The sequence below is a fragment of the Blennius ocellaris genome (genome assembly GCF_963422515.1).
Source record: "Blennius ocellaris genome assembly, chromosome: 13".
Lineage (NCBI taxonomy): Eukaryota > Metazoa > Chordata > Actinopteri > Blenniiformes > Blenniidae > Blennius > Blennius ocellaris.
The window spans coordinates 11,354,654-11,368,803 of NC_137662.1; positions in this window are offsets into that span (position 1 = coordinate 11,354,654).

The following is a 14,150-nucleotide window of genomic DNA, read 5'->3' on the forward strand; positions in this document are numbered from 1 at the left end:
TGTATCCTGCCTTCACCTACAGCCAGCTGGAACCGACTCCAACGCTCTGCAAACCCAAGTTGGATTGGATGCTATGGCACGTATGTCATCTGCAGGCATTTGAAGAAAACCTACCCACTTGACTTCCACTTTTAAAGTAAAAGCTTTGAACTAGCTCCCTCCCGACTATGACTGTTATGGCGTGTTTCCACTGCACAAAAAGTGCAGGGACGGAACGAAGCCTTAAGGCTGTTTTATGCTTGACGCACGGGCATGATGTGCGGAACTTAAGGCCTTAACATGCTCTCCGCAATGTACGGTTGCACAGTGTGCTGTGACGTCAAAATCGTCACCCACCCCTTTGCACAGGGTCCGCTGCAGCCCCACTGCGTTCGAGCATGCACAGCCCAAAATTTGTGATCGCACGGCCTGTGCACTGCCGACTGCGCAGCAGATCCTGCATCTCCACGTCACAAATTACAAATTAAAAGCAAATAAAGATACCCAGATGGCTCAGAACTACTGAAATGTAACCTAAACTACTTTGGGAAAGGTTTATTAAATCTTTTCGGGATCGTTATGTTACATTATGGAACGCGCACGGGAGTGAGGCCAAAGTGGAGCATGGCCACAAAAGTTGCGCAGCAAAGACAAAAAAAACACAAAACAAACAGTGCAAAGCTCCCCAAACTCAGAGCCGTTCCATAGTCCCTGGGTACCCCGACAGAAGGGTCGCGGAAAAGTGTTTCCGGAAAATCCCAAATTCTAGCGGTGGAAACCCGAACCGTAAAGGACTATACCGGTCCATTCCCGCACTTTTTGTGCAGTGGAAACGGGGCTTTACTGCCTATAAATCTCAACAGCTGTCAACCATATGTTTTATCATGAGATTCTTCAGGAAGTCCAACCTCAACCAAAATGTGCTACTTCGCGTAACACAAGTTCAGTGTGACTTTCGTTCTTCATTCATGAGTTTACAGCTCTGTTTTATGCAGACACATTTAGGCTCCTTGATGTGTTGTGTTGTCAGGTCTGACAGTGAAGTAACTTAACTCACAGGGAGGAACATCGATTTTATCCTCCCCAGCAAAAGGCGGATGTGTGGGGGGACAGACGCCCATCGCCACCACTCCTCTTTACTAAATTGCACCCTCATATATAAATGCGCACACACACACGCACACGCACACACACACACACACACACACACACACACACACACACACACACACACACACACACACACACACACACACACACACACACACACACACACACACACACACAGAGACAAATGACTCATCTACCTGCTCTCTCCCTCTCTCCCTCAGATTTCAGCTTCGAGCTGACAGTTTTATCACATCACGCCACCCTGGCAGTAAAACGCAAGACTCCACCAAAGTAAAACTTTCCCTGCTCTTGAAGGTGGAAGGTAGCCTTCGTCTTTCTGTTTCTCTCTTAGACACACTCACACTTCATGACACACTTGACTAGTATTCCCTTTGTGCTGTCTCCTGCATGCAGGTGGAAGAGTGGGATGCTGTCAGACAGAAATGAGAGGCTGATTGTGTTTATCTTGCAAACAGAGAGTGCAGGACTTTGATTTGATTTGATGCCGTTTGTTCCTTTATTGTCAAACGTGGCATGCACACACCAGTTGGGGGATTGTTTCAGGGATATGATAGGTTGTGTGTGTTTTTTAAAGATATAAATTCAGTCATTTTTGTACACATTACCGTCCGCTTGGCAAATAAGTTCCTCTCTACACATTTTTTCCCACAGTCTCATGTATCATCTCAGTTCCCTCACAAACCCAGTTACCTTTCTGAGCTCCTGTCACTGCCTTGTTTTGTTTTCTTTGTGCAAGCTGTTCCTTGTTGTTGTCTTATTTCAGCTTTTACCTCTAAGATGTGTTTAGAGTATATGCTGATAACTCTCCACCAACATCCTGTTGTTCCAGTTTCTTCTATTGTGCCCTACATAGCTCTCACCTGTGCTTGCTCTGTGCCTGTAGGACTAAACAGCATCAGATAATCAGTATCTGGATATTAAATGTGTTATCAGATTACGCAAATGTGACAGCAAAGTGGCCACTTGTGTCTCACCTGTTATGTATGGGTCTAATGGGGTTTTTCTTTGTCAGGAGTAGTGTCTTGTATCTTGTGTTCGTTGCACCCGCTGTTTTTAACCTCTGCTCTGCCTTTGAGTTAGCATGTTCCTGTCAAGCAGCAAACTCAGGCTGGCAAGCCCAAAACAGCCAGCCTTTCCATTAAACATTCATGAACTGCAGTGCAATGGCACCAATGCAGAAAGGTCACTCAAGAATGATCGGTTCCAGCACATACAGCGCCACACATCAACATGCTTACCTATAATACATTAATAAATTCCCCACAGACCTGAACCTGGCAGCCTGCTCCTTTTGTAATAGAAAAAAAAAAAGCCCAATGGTATATTTCGCTTCTCCTGAATATGGTAAGCAAACGATCTGGCTCAAATCACTCAAATGCAGCACCTGTGTCTCTGTATGTTGAGGAGAATGGTTGTGAGATTAAAGCCATAGTTCATCCAAACATGTTTGATCTCTGACAGTAAGCAGAGTGCAATTTATTTGTAAGGGTCAGAGGTTTTCACCACATGGGAATATGAGAATCCCCCTATAGAGCGAAATTGAAGTTGCAGAACTGGCGCAGTACACTCTGGACATGACACCAGTCCATCACATTACAAGCACAGAGACAGATGATCAAACACACTCAGATTTACAACAATTTCAGAGTCACTAATTCATCTATAATACATGGTTACTGACTTTTGGAGGAAACCAGATTAGCAAAAGCCCAAGCACCTGGAACATGCAAACTCCAGACAGAAAGGCTCAAAAACCTAGACTTTAACCTGGGGTACCCTCGCTGCCAAGTGGGAGTGACAACCACTCGGGTACCATGAGACTTGTGCTCTCAGTAGCTTTGGTGTTGTTTGCACTGCTTAGGAGGGGACCTTAGTTTGGAAGGTTTGACTGATACTGCATTGTCACATGTACTGTGAAGAGCAGCTTTTTCTATTTACATGAAGTCAAACAGCTTGCAGATTTGAAGTAGCTCCTGGTAAATTTATCACAACAAGGTCTTTGGCTTTCCATGAATAACTGCGTCCTCAGATTTGACAGGACATGTGCATAATGATTCTTTGCTGCTGCTGCTGCTGCAAGAGAAGAACAATACATTGATCTGAAGCCATTGTAAAATTAACACTCTTCCACTCACACTGCTGGGATGCATAATTATGTTCTGGGAATGATGATGTACAATTGCTTCAGGCTTATAATGAACTGAAGTGAGGACTTTTAAACTGTATGACCTAAAGGGAAATGTATCTGTTCCTGCTTGACTAATGCTGATTGTTAGTTGCCTCCTTGTTCACAAAGCTTCACCTGCAATGCTGAGTGGCTTATTTGTTACCTGTCATGCAGTGATGCACAAAAATATTGATGTTCACCAGATGCTAATGTTACTGCTCCAGCGCCAGCCCTGTGGCTTCACATCTGTTTGGAAACAGCCTTTGTGTTTAGGCCCAGTTCTCTTAAACACACTGCAGTGGTGCCGTAAAACCACAACTGTTTAAATGGTTATTCACTTTGTATAGTGTCGCTGCAGCATTAACCTTATTATTTTATCCTTAGCAGTTGTGGGTTGTTTAAAGCACACAGACGTAACCAAGGCCATTAGAGAGTAATCACGGGGGGGATCTGATTCAATGGACTGGGAAGGTCTGCTTGAAGGGGCCAGCAAAACAAATCACATTACACCTCAATTAACACTGTGGAGGCCTCTGGAGTCCAGTTTCATTTGCAGCAATAAAACTCTCTGTCTCTCACTAACACATTGCCTGCATGCAAATAACCTACAAACTGTACAAGTGATGAAGAAAGAGTAAACAGATTAAGAAGAAGAGACATATCCCTTGTACATCTGACGAAGCATGATGGGCTTCCAGCGTGTTGCAGTACAGGACTGCAGTGTCTCTCTGACCGTTCCTGTCTCACATGGTTAATTATAAAAATACTGCATGTGGCTGGGAGGGCAGTGAGCTGATAAGACCGCCCAGTGGAGCGGCCGGTGTCCCCATCAGGAGACAAGGACAGTCCCACAGAGAGCCCACCGCACAGCTCAGGGCCAATTACCCACCTGCTGCATGACTGCAGTTCAGGGGTGTCATTTCATGCTAATATCACAACCATAATTGCTGTTGTCCCAGTTAGAAGGTTATAAAAATTAGATGTTAAAAGACACTCAAATTAAACCATATAACTTTTCAGCGTTGTTTGATTTGTTAGATTCAACATCAGGAATTACAAACAAGAGGCTCTGCCATGTCCTCGTAATATATCTCAATTAGAAAATACTCCGGCATCAATATAATTATATGACAAATTCAGCTTAACTATGTCTGTTTGAACATAGCTTCAAATCTATTTGAAAAAGATTCCCACAGTGTAATGGGGAATCTTTTACTGCTGCAAATAGACTATTATGCAGCAGTAGATCATGTTATCATCAGACCAGCCATTTTCATGTTAGCACAATCGCTGTAGCAGCATCAGTGTTATTCTGCAACATTGGTCAGGAAGGACTATAAAACAGCTCAAGAGTGTGTTAAACACAACAGTAGCAAGAGGACTTATTGTGCCATTACTGGATTTGTTATCGCTGTCACTATCTGTTTTTCACACTGGTTAAGCAGCATGCCGGAGTAACACGTTTTCCTGTTAATTTCACAGTCACTTCCAGAGGCTTCCCTCCACTGTCCTTCTCTTTGCCATCATTTCCCTCAGGACCACACATGAGGAGTCCTAAAAGAAGGGAACAAATCAAGGTCAGGGGAAAATTATAGAAACTGGAAGGCCAGGACCTGTACTCCATTATCAACATTATGACAATCCATGGCACCAGTAATATTGAGCAAGTGATTCACTGTTGGACAGGTTGTAAAGAAATATCAGTGCAAGGCTTGGTCTCACAGGGCTGCTCTCTGAAATTGCCTGGCAAATTAAATGTACAGATGTTCAATAATTAAAGCAGGCAGCGCTCTATCCAGCAGCACAGTATGGCACCAATCTCATCAGTGTAAGAGCTGTGTCCAGAAAAGATGTTTTGAGTAGAATTGCATCCTTCACTCAGCTGCCCCCGACTCCAGTGACTAATCATTCACTTGTATGCTTCAGCTAGCTTTTGCCTCCAAACATATTAGTGAAAATGATGATGAGTGACAGCGACTTTTACGTCTCACCCCAATTAGCGAGCATTCTTGTCCTCCCTCTGCATTTAATATAGGAAGAGGGTTGACACATGCCCGCCAGTCACTCACCTCACTTTTCTCCCCCTCTCTGCCTGCACACAGGGCCCTGCCAACCCCTCGCCTTTCAGACTCACAGGCCTGTTGCCACCCGTGTCGCAGCCAGACAGGATAATTTTCAATGTCACTTTTTTCAGAAATAAATCCAGATACGGCACAGCACAATCCAAACTGAAAATCACATGCCAAAACACAATCAGCACATTATCGTTTCAATCATGAAGTGGTTTAGAGTTGGCTTTTTTCCTTTTCCAATGAAATAATTTTATTAATATGGAAGAGCAGAGAAGACTTGAGATAATCTAGTTGACTTTGTCTAAAATTAACACACAAAATGAAGTGTACCATTATAGTCACTCACCCCAACACTTCTGAACAAGAAGTACTTCAACACAATTCCTCCAACAGGTTTAACCAGTAAAAGGGTACGCAGCCGTCTTTTGGATGCTCATGGTCACAACGACGTGAGCAGAAGGAGCACAGCTCAAATGCTTTTCTCAGCTTCACAAACAGAAGCATTACTCAACAAATCTGTGAGATTTTAACACTTCAGCTTTTAGCACCAAATCCAAGGCAAGAGTTTTCTTTTAAGTGTTATCTAATAGAGTGAGTTTGTAGTGCAGCGCACACTCAGCAATGATGTGACCAATAGGGAACTGAACCTTATGAAGTTTCCTCGTGTTTTTAAAACAGAAAGCTGTTCACAAAGCACTTTTCTACAAAGTGAAGTTGGTAAATTTCTTCTAAACATTCACAGAAGAATCCAAGCCACTACTATATTTACTTAAAGAACATACTTGACACTTGGAAAAATAGTGTGTTAAATGCCTCCATTTGTTTTATTGATCCTCATTTCAAGGGGTAAAAGTGGACCTTTCTTTGCTCTGGGAGTTTCCTGTATCGATGTTTTCTTTCCCAGGACTCTTGCAAAGTGACAGTACTGTGAAAAAAGTGAAGTGTCGCCACTGCAAAGTCCACAGTTCAGACCAGAAACATCAAATAACACAAGCATATGTGAACGGGGAAAAAGCAGGTGATGTGATTAGCCGGCCGATGCTGTCTCTTCTCAGGGAACACAAATGTCTGTCTTCTCCTAAACATTGCTGTACTGTGAGGGTAGAGGTGCTGTTTTAAGAAAATTTTGAGTTTGAGTCTCGTTGGGTGTCTTTCTATGTGGACTATGCCGGTCCTCATGTGGGTAAACTGTCTCTGTGGGTCTCATGTGGGTGACTGTGTATTTGCACTGTGACTGACAGCAGATCTGTCCAGGGTGTCTCCTGCCTTTCAGTCACTAATATTGAAATCCACTCCAGACCCCCATGACCACGAAGAAGATGTACGTTTGAATGGAAACATAACTAGTTAAGCACAGGCTTGTGCCTCCAAGTTCGCAGTTGCACATTTTATGAAAATAAAAGGCGCAACTGGCAAGCTCTCTCCACGAGTTGCCTCGCACAAGCCAGCGTAAGCCCTGCAGTGAAGAAAGCTGTGCACGGCTTTCCAAGCCTTATTAACATTAATCTTCAGTTGAAGCTGGTAGAGTATAAAACAGTGAATGTAACTTTAAAATACAGTAACAGCAACATTCCCATTGAGGACGGGCAAAGTGTTGTAAATGAGTGGAACAGCAGTGTGCTCTAATGTGGATTGATACTCTCATAATAACTGTGCTCCACTATGCAGGCTTGAAATAAAAAGCCTTCAGCGATCCGTCTCTCTTGCTCTTTTTTCTCTTCCATTTTGATTGCATGGCAGACCAGCTCTGAGCACAACTGGTCCCACTTATCGTGCAGCCTGGCACAGACACACGCACAGCTGGGAATGACTGTACGTAATGAATCTGACTGCATATGCTTTGTCATTGTTTCAATTTGCTGCGTGTTTTGCACACTGTCACTTCAATGTCACAAATTAATTAAGACTTCGATTAACACACAATGAAATAGCCTCAATAGTGGCACTGTACTGAGAATAAATCAGCCCGTCTCAGCCTCCTACAAACTTCCCTGATCTGGATAAAGCTCGATACAAGATGGATAAAACTTTACAAAGTTCATGCTTGCAGTCATATTACATCATGAAAGGAGGTCATGCAATGGTTGATTTCCTCATCTCACCCAATTTAATGAAACAATTTATTTTTGTTCATACAAGGGCACATTGACTAGATGCATAATGTTATTCAGGTAGTATGAGCTTGTCACTGCACCAATCGCTAAGTGTCGGGCAGTTCTGTAATGATGAGACCTGCCCACAATGCAGCACCATCTCCAAAGGCTTGTCTGGTGACGATGGTGGCTGGTGCATAGCGCTCTCCTTGACGTCTACAACATCGTTGGCGGTTATTATTTCTGCTCAACGTGAATGGACTTTCATCAGAGAACAGCACTGAGGCCCACTGGTTCCTTGTTCAGAGTAAATGCTCGTTGTTCCATCAAAAAGATGATGTCCATGCCTGGTGGTGTGTTCGGGTACCTTGCAGCTGGTCTGGCACGCATGTAAACTGTTTCTTAAGCCACTGTTCCACCGCACAATATGTGGCGGAGCAGGGCAGAGCGGGAGGTTACGGTGCAACAAAGCGCACCCAGGATCAACTCTGTCACACGGTTCCACAACAGAAAGTACGTTGTATTGACTGTTTTGATAATAATCATTAATCAGACTGACTGAAATATTGTCTTGTTTCATGTGTGCACTAACTATACACAGAAGAACAATGACTTGCATCTGAGCTGTAACTAACACCTCCCACCACATATCCTCATCTATTCCTCCCCTTGACAGCTGGGCTTCTATAAACTCTTTCGTCTTTCAGCAGGAAAATGGCTGTCAGCACCACTGTGTGTCTCGTCAGGGAAGACAACATTTTTTTCCACCCGGCTCTGTACACGGAAAATTCCCATCTATCCTCCCGGACACGTTTGCCCACTGTGACAGTGACTTTCGAATGGCCCAGTGTGGGAGGAGACACAATCCGTTAAAATCTGCCCACTGTGGCCCATACATCAATTACCCCGGCAGCGTCGCTCACCTCCAGGAGGCCCGGCCTTTTTATTTTTTTTGCCAGTCGAGCTACCTATCTGGATAGCTAACTGACAACATCAAGAAGATTTAGTGCAGAGTCTCAGTGGGCCGGATCGGGCCAATCCCACTAGATGGGAAACAGTAATTACAGCTGAGGGGGAGGCTCACTGGGAGTCTGGAGCCTTGCAGAGTTTCAGTGTCACAGGGCCAATAGATTCCTGGGTGCCTCCAACAAATGCATTCTTCATTTGTCAGCTATGAAAAAAAGAGCAACAGATTTGGAAAAATTTTACTTCAGAGGAAGTGATTTACTGGTTTAGCTGTCTGCTTAGTGACATAATTCTGCCCAGATGGGAATATTAGGACTTTGAATTCACGCTCTGACTTATGTATGAGAAATTCAACATTAATAAAGGTTCAGAAAGAGCCGTTTGCACTTCAGCTGACTGTGCTAATAAACTGAGCTACCTATATTATTTCTGCAGCATATAAATATTTCAAAATCTCTCATGGTGCTAATAATCTTCTGTTGGCATCATTGCTGTGAATTAATGTTATAGAGGGTGGGGTGGATGAGGCAGTGGGGAAATAATGGGCGTATAAATACAACACGTACACTAAAAAGATATTTCCTCCAGCCCTTCAGTGACTCATTCACAATATCTGCAGGACTTAATTAGGGTCAACACAGACAATAAAGTGCTAACCTGACCTACAGAGGCACAGCGATTTACAGCCACTTTCGACACAGCCTCTGGTGATGTCTGCAGCGTCATCGGCTTTTACACCGACTTACTTCATCTCTATTCTCCACCATCTCCACCAATGTTTCACTCAACAACTGTCATTCTCCTCCTCAGTCATTCTGCCGCTCCCTTTAACTTTAACCTTTCAAGCCACAATCTCACTTTCTCCCACTCTCTCTATAAATATCCGTCTCCGAGACTGTCTTTTCTCCCCCTCCGTCTCTCGCTTGCTTCTGAAGAAGAACAGGGGACGCGCCCATCCCCTGTGGAGCCAAACACCCACTCAAGGTTAGAGGAGCTGCTGCTTTTCTGGAGCCAACAGACCCGACCAGGGTTTTAACTGTCACAAGGGACTAATTGACAACATGTACAGTCCGTAGCTTTAACAGCTCATGCTGTCTAAATAAAGCTTTATGGAATTTTGGGGGTGGTCTACTAGAGCGTAACAAAAAGTGACATTTCAGTCTGTTCACTCTTTCCCCAAAATAATACAGCAAAAACATAATTAAAGTTTCCTATCATGGGCTGCTGAGTAAGAGAGACATTTGGTATTCTCTTTTGGCACGAAGCATAAGAAGCAGTGCAGTCATTTCATGACATCAAATGCATCCAACTTATTTCTCGTGGCGGCCCAAATGTATGACTGGCTTTTGAACGATCCCTCCTGGCAGCTAACACAAACCAACACACAATAATATCACGCTCAGGAGCAGATGGACTACCGTGATATTGCAAAAGACAAAAAGGCAAAGTGTTTTATTCAATTATATGTAACAGCCCTTTTTCAATGGCGTTTTTTGTGGCGGTTAACTCTTGCCTCAGAGCGAGAGGTTCAGTATGAGTTTGCATGTTTTTCCTACTCTGCATTCCTCCCATGGAACAAAAATATACAGTTGAGCTAATGGTGATTTAAAATTGTAGATAATATAAATATCTGTTTGTTTGCACTATGATGCTGTAACCTGCCTTAGTCTGTAATCATCTCAATAAAGGATGGATGAAACCATTTTAACTATACTCAACAGAAAATTGAATGAAACAAAACCATGGACCCAGAGGTACACTGCATAGATGCCCTGTTTTTCCTCAATGCAACTCTTTTAAGATATCTGAATTTCTCTGTACTGCTTGTTGTCTCTTTGCTATTTCTGGAATGTGTTCCACATGTGTAAAAGTAAAAATGCCTCAAGTTTGTTATTAATTGTTGACATGAACAGGAATCATGTGATCAGGTATCGACTGGTCTCCCTGCAACAGAAAGATCCGACTACAGCCCTTGCTGATTTGCATTGTATTGCTTTTGTCTTTTCCAGACGGCTTGACTCATCCAGTAAATGGAATGACAAAAAGCAAATGGAAAAGACAAAGACAAAACAGGAGAAACATTGACAAAATGGAATTAGCAAAGATAGAAAAAGAATATGATTACCTTTGTATATTTTTCGTATTATTGATTTTCTTTATATATCCACATTTATTTCCTTTTAATTTTGGCACTCCTGTGATTCCATATGTTGGGGTCCCAGTAATATTAATTTTCACCAGCCTCCACTAATCACACTCATCCTGCCTTCCCTACATCAATATACAGAATTTGAGCATATTCCGTTTGTAATTCCAACACGATAGAAATGTCTGAAACTGTGCTTAAATTTACAACGTACGATAGCACAGTTAATACAAATTCAATATTCCACTTTTTTTTTTTTTTTTAGGTTATTTTTTTTCTTAATGCTGTCTGATCTGGGAATTAAAATGAGGTCAGCCAGGCCTGACGAAGAAATTACATGATTTAATGGCACCCCAGGGGAAGTTTAAATATAGCTCTGCATTACAACTACACTCCTACAGCACAGCATGACATGAGTTCATCCATAAACAACAGTCTAAATCCTGGATAGGGCCGGGCTTTAAGTATTACTGTAAGCAAATACGTGTGAGCAGAAGCCTGTCCATCTGCTGGTGCAAGCATGTTTGCTCATTCATTCATCATTGAATTACAGTGAGAGACAGCGTTGTGCGTGTGTGAAGACAGGGCTGCATGTGTGCAACGGTGCCACAAGATGGCAGGACATCCCATATGTGTTGTAAGCTACTTATCAAAAATCTTTAATTGGTGTGACTTGGACTCAGCAGTGTTTTAAAAACACAAACTTTTTTTTCTTTCTTAAGGAGCGAACCACAGAAATAAATTCGGAGGACACATAAATCCATGAAGAAAATAAATAAGTCCCCAAGCTCGCAACATTGTGAGTGTAAGTCTATTAAAAACATGCAAGCAGATCAAATATGGATTACTATTCATCATGTATTTAGGGAAAGCCCATTTTACATAAAATTAAGATGAAAGCAACATAGATGAAAATGTCCCACTGCGCACTGTGGGTAGCTTATTCCCCATACACTGCATTCCACCATTCATCCGTGTCCATGCTCAGAAATCTCTTTTATTGAGGATTCAAAAATAATTGTTCCCATCTTAAACAGAAAAAAAACTGCATCTAATAATCATAAATGCAGAAAGGAGAAACCAGGGAGGCGAGATATACCAGTCAGGAAATGAAAACATCAATCGATATTAGGAGGATACTGTTCATGCAAAGAAATTAAGTCAAATCTCTAATCAAACAGTGAAATATGAATGATGCTCGCTGAAGTATAAAATGGAGAGTTTCCCTCTGGAAATTAGCCTAATTTTAAGATCTTCCTTTCGGGTCGATCAATTTTAGTTAAACTCGGAGTGGCAATATGTTCATCTGCAAGAAAATATTGACTGAAACTTTAGCCGTAAATCATTTTCCAAATGTGTGAGCTGAATTGTAGAATTAAGAAAGACAAACATTTGTGAATACAAAATGGACAATTCTGTCGAGATGAAGTAGCTAATGAAGCCTGACAGATGTAGGTTACATCTGGTCCCAGTGGTGAAAAGCAATCCTACAGTGAAGGAAAGGAGGCACCAGCCGCTGTGACGGCTGCAGTGAAGACTCCCAGCTATGCTAAGAGGTACCGAGAACTGCGAATACCTTTAATTTACAAAGACTGCTGCATGCTACCCTCCATTCAGTCATTCTCTCTGTAACAGTTGGATGCGAGCCGACCAATCTGGATTCATCAAATGTCCTTTTCACTCTGCTTTACTCAAACTGCAATACCCACAATCTCCAGACACTCCTGTCAGTTTTCCTCCTTTACCCTCATGCAAGTGTCAGACTGCGTTTTCCCCCGTCTCCCTCCCAGACAACGGTCTGGAGTTATTAGACAACACCAACCCTCATCACTTAGTGTCAAGTAAATGCAGCTCTGAAATGATGGCAGATGACACGTGTCATCCCACAGGGCCTCAGTGTTTTCAGCCAAAACATCACACGATGCATTCAAAGAAGACCTGATTCTACCAGCTCTACAATTTAAATGAAGATTTCAAAACTGCAGACAGACGTCAAGGAGACTGCACAATTTCAGATTGTTTTATAGTGGGAAAGGTCCAATTGATGCTTGTCCAACTATAAATTCATATGCAGAATAGACTTATTCAAACCACTAGTGATAAAAGACTTTATGCTAAAAAAGACACAGTGATACGACAGGGTGTAAAATGCTCAATGCTATTTGGGTTGTATAATAAAATCTGCCCCTTGTTTTCAGGCACAACAGCAAAAGTCGCCCCTCCCCAAAAAATAAAGCACAGCGGATACTCTGATGCAAATGTTTTCACAGTATAATGTTCAGACATGCGCTTGCATTCCTAACCAGTGGTTTATACTTTGATACCACTTACACCATATCCTTCTTGCATCCTGCTTGCAAATGCTAAACAAAGCCAAAACAGGTCAATCTCAGAGTAAATCTATCATTACACCTTGCACTGAATGCACAGTCACGGAAGTGTGTGTCTTCAGATTCGCCGCTCACCCACAATCTCTCACCACACCACAAGACCACAGAGTAGACATTGACCTTTTACAACAGATTGTGACTATGTGTTTGGCCAAAAGAGAACATCTCAAAAATGTAGGCGGACGCCAGGCTGTCAGCGGCCTGCATACAGAAGTGAGTTTACGGTGTTATTTTGATTTTGACCTATGCCAATAAAAGTGTATGATTTATGACACATCAGTAAATCATCAACTCAAAAGACAAACTGCAGCAACTGCTTGCACATTTCCTGTCTCAGAAGTGGAACAAAGCAAGAAGCAACTTTAAGGGGGGATATGATGTGTATCATTAAGCTGAGCTTCGAGGTTACACATTACTAATCAAAAGTGGGAAGCTGTATAAAATTACATTTCCTTATTTCTGACTGCATATTTACTAAAATATAGTTCAAGAGTGGGATAAAAAACAATAAGATCCTGGTGTTCAGGAACCTGCCAATTGACATGTAAATAAATACAGTTACATTAGTTTATTCATTACTGTACATTACTAAATGAGAGAGTACACAGTTTCAGCCGCTCCCTCCAATGAAGTTGAGGGCCTTGTTCAGGAGGAAACCACAACTCTGACAAGAGGGTGTGGAACAAGTGAGAACTCCTGTGTCCTTAACTTCGAATCCACCACTGGCAATTGTACATTAATAAATACTGGAACTACATTTCCATTGATTTAATAATAAACTTAATATATTTTGATACAAATTACATAATGCCATTGTAAGTGAACATGCTTAACTATTTTCTGCTATATAAATCCAATTTATTCCTGGAATAATTGAGCTCAAATATCTCGGAATTGTGCAACAATAACAAAAGCATTGCTTACCAAGGAAGAAAGGTGGGAAGTGTACCTCCTCAGTTCATTTCAGCTGTTGTATCATTGTCTTCCACAAAAAACAAAAAAATACAAATGTCATAAATCCAATTCTTTGGAAAACAGGTGTTACTCCACATTCAGGATGACTGCAAAAATGAATGACTATTATTGTCAGATTAAGAGAAACACACCAAAATAGCCAAAAACAGCATGTGCACGTGCCATCATCTCACTTCCAGCTGAACCTAATTAGCACATACTGAGCTGACATGAAGCCTGCATGTCACTTTA